The following is a 6,031-nucleotide window of genomic DNA, read 5'->3' as shown; positions in this document are numbered from 1 at the left end:
CGAGTTGAATCGAACGGGTGAACCCAGTAACTCGCATTGCAACCCGAGTTTCGTGGCCATCCTGAGTGGACTCGTTCATGCATCCGAGTTTCCGAGTTGTTCTACGATACATGTATTGAAATACCTTTTAGTTAAACTCGGATTCTTATACGCTGCGAATTTTTGACATACAGAAAAATATATTCTTAAAAACGTTAGCACGAGTCATTTAGGCATAAACTTGTAGGGGATATTTAAGTGGAGGCATTTATAGAATTCATTGATTTTGTTAATCTAGTTAGTTGTTGATACCATTTTTGTATTGATGTTATAATAAATTTTATTTGTCAATTCAATGCGATCGAGTTGATTCGATTTTTTTTTATTAAATATTATGGTTAAGAGACAATTGACTTCTGAAATGATATACAAATTATGTCATGTTTATAAGTTTTTCAATGTTCTATAATAAAATTTGATAATCCACTTTTATTCATATGTGATAAGTCAATAGTTAATCGTTATTGATGTGATCTTACGAGAAATTATCCACTTTGAATATGTCCGTATGATTTTTATCCTCTTAGGACTCGCGAACTCTAACTTTGTGGGTTAGGATAATTCGACGGACTTATAAGTCATTTGTTATCCTACTCACCAATCAATGTGGACTAAATGTTTTTATCAGTGCTCTCTCGTAAGATAGCCAAGGGCTCATAGTCCTCCTTCTAGCGCTAATCCAATAAGTCAATATTTGATCATCATTAAAATAACCTCATAGGCTTAAGAGGAATTATTCACTTTTATTTATATGTGATGAGTCAATAGCTAGTCGTTATTGTTGTGATCTCACGAGAAATTATCCACTTTGAACATACCCATACGATTTTTATCTTATTGGGATTCACAAACTCTAACTTTGCGGGTTAGGATAATCCGACGAACTTATAAGTCATTTGTTGTCCTACTCACCCATCAATATGAATTAAATATTTTTATTAGTGCTCCCTCGTAAGATAGCCAAGGGCTCATAATCCTCCTTCTAGCGCTAATCCAATAAGTCAATATTTGATCATCATTAATACAACCTCATAGGCTTAAGAGGAATTATCCACTTTTATTCATATGTGATAAGTCAATAGTTAATCGTTATTGATGCGGTCTCATGAGAAATTATCCGCTTTGAATATACCCATACGATTTTTATCTTCTTGGGACTCGTGAACTTCGACTTTGTGGGTTAGGATAATACTTATAAGTCATTTATTATCCTACTCACCAATCAATGTGGACTAAATATTTTTATCGATGCTTCCTCGTAACGTAGCCAAGGGCTCATGGTCCTCCTTCTAGCGCTAATCCAATAAATCAATATTTGATCATCATTAATATAACCTATATGTGAACTTATAAATATTTAGTTTTCTATTTATGTGATTAAATATCCTTACAAACACGAAACTTCATATGGAGTGTTAGTTATTATTTATTAAATTTATTTTATTTTCATATTAATTTTAACATTGACGTATAAATCGATCATAAAATATGCACCAAATGAGCTTACGAATCTTCCTTCCAATGGAGTCGGATTGATTCCGACACCGCCGACTTCATCCCTATCCTCTCCCATTGATGACATCGATGAACTTAGTAACAGAGGGAACTGAGTTACTCTCGCAAATCATTGTGCAGGTACTCATCTCGCTGCTTTCCTGCAGTACTCAGTAGCAGAACCAAGTGAACATGTGAAGGAGAGACATGCGTCGCCTTCGCATTTCAATTCCAGGAAGCACATCACATGGGATTGCCATTGTCATTCAATGTGATGGAAATCAGCATTGTAGCTTTGATCAACTATCGCTAAGTTTAGATAAAATTTTTTGAACTATATAAGAAAATCTCTTTATTTTGTTGAGAGAAATCCTCTATTCTGTTGAGAAAAATCCTCCGTTCTATTCTGAATAAATAGAAGAGGGATATATTAATATATTCAAGCTTTTTCAATAAAACTTCTTATCTTTTATTTTTTTTAATAGTTTCATGGGAAACTTGTTGAACTATCAATGCATCCCAACTTATCTCACACGGCCCTTTTTTTTATTTGCCTGACATGTCTGGAAGAATCACTCTTATAAGGTTGATAATATGACGTCTATGAAGATATTGATTCGACCTCACGAGTTTAGAAGACTGGTTCGATAAATCGTTATTTCATAATCGAATTTGATGCACTATTTAATTATTCACTAATGATCGGATGATACATATAATTTCACATTATAAAAAAAAATATTTTGATGCTGTTAGATTATATTATAATTTATAATCGGACAAGATATATAATATAACTAATTAAATTATGATAACCTATATTGACTAATAGAAAATAATTTATTTTATAATAAAAAATAATTTATTCGAGACCTTTTGCTCTTAGTATATTATGTTTTGTAATTAAGATATTACAGAACGTAAATTCGATATAATGTTATTCGATTTTAATTATGACATAAAAATTTATATTAAAAAAATATATCTTTTAAGCGAATACACTCGTCGTTTATTGATTGTGTGCTAATAAAGATACGATCACGAATCACGTGTTAGACATCGATCGACGAAGAATATTCGACGTATCAGCCCGGACAGAAAGGCGTAAATAATGGAATCACGTCGGAGTCAAATGAAACAGCAAACTATTGTTTGAAGTCGGACCATATCGTGTCGGCGTCGGCGTCGAGTCGCTCTCACCCCAATCGTTTTCCCTTCTCACGTCGGATTCCAGCTTCGTCGTCGCGTCGCCCTCACCGCCGATCCCCCTGACGTCACCACGTCCATTCCTGCGCTTCAGCTGATACCTTTACGTCGTTCCATCTCTCCACACCGACGGGCAGCGCCACCCATGTCCGTCCAACGATCGCATGCATGCGTCCATGGCGCGCGGACGATGACAGCAGAAGGTGCATGGTTTGTTGGTGCGCCGACGAACGAGTGACGCCGTGTGGTGTGGCGCCCCGCCCCCACCAGCGACCGAGAAATCGCGTCGGAGAGACGGTCTGCGTTCGTTGTTCCCGATAAATTAGTTGACATAGAAGACAACAACAACAACGAGTGAGTTATGGAGGGCTAAGCATCGGAAGTGAGATCGAAGGCTTGCTTCATTACAAGTCCTCCAGTATTGGGGCCTGGAAATTAATGAGGTCGGGTTGGTGCACAGTTGATGGATTTGGTCAGCCGAATAATTCCACTGCACGATTATTAGTGGAAGAGGTCGTGTACATCAAAACAGGTGGCTTTTGTTCATTAATGTTCGTGGCCCCCACTCCCTTGTGCTTCCAAATTATCTATATATAATTGGCCTACTTGGTTCCATTATCATAAATTAGCTTTGTTCCAAGATGTTGAATCTATGTCAAATCATCTTTCATGGCACAAGAGTTGATATTTCTTTTTTCTTTCTTTTTTTTTTATGATTTGACCCAATAACAAATGATCTATATATATATATATATATATATATATATATATATATATATATATATATATATATATTGTAATTAATAATCGACCATATGTATAGAATCAATCCGGATATTAGTCATGATAAAAAAATACAATATCATGTGATATTCAAGTCATCCTTTCAAAATAGATCATACTTCTTTCTTATCCTTTATGATAAAAACATAATCACAAGCTCTGTTCTCATTTTTTTTAAATATAAAAAAATATCTTAAATCCAATTTAAATGATTTTTTTTAAACTATTCAAATCTATATTTTGAGGTATCAGATTATTTAAATCTATATTTTCACCTTAGAGGTACCTCGAACAATCATACGCATATAGGTCTGAATCATGTTGGACAGATAAAAACGTCAATGATATTTTTTAAAAATATTTTTAACATAAAAAAAGTAGATTTTGAGATATCAGATTATTTAAATCTACGTTTTCACCTTAGAGACATCTCGAACAATTATACGCATATAGGTCCGAATCATGTTGGACAGATAAAAACGTTAATGATATTTTTTAAAAATATTTTTAAAATAAAAAAGTAGATTTTGAGGTATCAGATTATTTAAATCTATATTTTTACCTTAGAGGCATCTCGAACAATCATACGCATATAGGTCCGAATCATGTTGGACAGATAAAAACGTCAATGATATTTTTTTAAAATATTTTTAACAAAAAAAAAAAATAGATTTTGTGGTATCAGATTATTTAAATCTATGTTTTCATCTTGGAGGCATCTCGAACAATCATACGCATATAGGTCCGAATAATGTTGGACAGATAAAAACGATAATGATATTTTTTAAAAATATTTTTAACATAAAAAAAAAATAGATTTTGAGGTATCAGATTATTTAAATCTACGTTTTCACCTTAGAGGCATCTCGAACAATCAATACACATATAGGTCCGAATCATGTTAGATAGATAAAAATATCAATGATATTTTTTTAAAATATTTTTAACATAAAAAAAGTAGATTTTGAGGTATCAGATTATTTAAATCTAAGTTTTCACCTTGGAGGCATCTCGAACAATCAATACACATATAGGTCCAAATCATGGATAGATAAAAACATCAATGATATTTTTTTAAAATATTTTTAACATAAAAAAGTAGATTTTGAGGTATCAGATTATTTAAATCTACGTTTTCACCTTAAAGACATCTAGAACAATTATACGCATATAGGTCCGAATCATGTTGGACAGATAAAAACGCCAATGATATTTTTTTAAAATATTTTTAACATAGAAAAAAGACCTCCGACGAATAAAATCATATATATATATATATATATATATATATATATATAATTAACATGTAATTTTACCTCTACAGTACAAATATTGTTCCGAGTCAACATCCTTATAGAAGGGACCATTCCAACTTACATGGATGAAATGATGAACACAATGACTATTAGCTGTCTAATGATTTCGGTGTACTCCAAAGTCAATTTAATATCACATGGAAACGAAGACATGCCACAAAAGAGCAATGTGAATTATATGAATATTCTCAATGATTTAGCCAATAATGTTCCGAAATATGACTACTTCATTCATTTAAATACTTGAACGAGTGTAGCCAACATAATGACCATCTTGTCTTTGTTTTTATTCTCAAACACCCCACCAAGTGGAGAAAAAAAAATCTACATCAACAATCTTCCGAGGAAGAACATGAAATTACTAATTACATTATACATGTATGATCATAAATATGTAAAAAACGATTCTAAAATTTCAAAAAAAAGAGGGATTCGATCGCAAAAACTTTTACTTGATAAATGAATTATTATTTAATTTTAACAATTATTAAAGATATTATGAACCTTTTGCCTTGGATGAGATAAGCCTATTGGATAATACTGCAAATTTAAGGGATACAAAATGAAAATTTTAAAATATTTTTTAAGAAAAAAAGTCTAAAATGATAAATAAATTTCTTATAAGAAAATCATCATCTTAAAAAATATATATTTTTATTTATTTGTTTGTGTTCCTTATTTTTTTAGTCGTTGGGCGTGTGATACAAATAGTATAGTAGTGTTTATGATCATTTATTTTACTCAAATGATTATTTTATCATTCGTAAAATCGATAATTCAACACTCGATGTAACGTATTATATGTTATATCAATATAGTCGATGATATTTAAAAAAAAATAAAATTAATTATTTTACTTTTATAATTATCTTAATATAAAATTTTAAAATATAAAAATTACGACATTGAGAGGATATGAGTACAACGACTAATATATAATTAGCCTAAATTAAATCTAAGGGATACCAAATTAAAATCTAGAAATAAAGGTTTTATTGGAAAAAGGTCAAAAAGATTTTTTTTTCTCGAAAAAATCATCATAATAAAAAATATGATTTATTTTTATTTGTTTGTTTGTGTTCTCTATTTATTTAGTGAGGCTAATTAGTTGTAAGCCATTTGTTTGGGTTGGGCATGTGAGACAGGCGGCAGCGTTCATACTCCTTTATTTTACTGTACTACTGTGTTGGCCA

The sequence above is a fragment of the Musa acuminata genome, chromosome BXJ3-1, assembly GCF_036884655.1.
Source record: "Musa acuminata AAA Group cultivar baxijiao chromosome BXJ3-1, Cavendish_Baxijiao_AAA, whole genome shotgun sequence".
Taxonomy (NCBI): Eukaryota; Viridiplantae; Streptophyta; class Magnoliopsida; order Zingiberales; family Musaceae; genus Musa; species Musa acuminata.
This window is presented reverse-complemented; position numbering follows the sequence as displayed.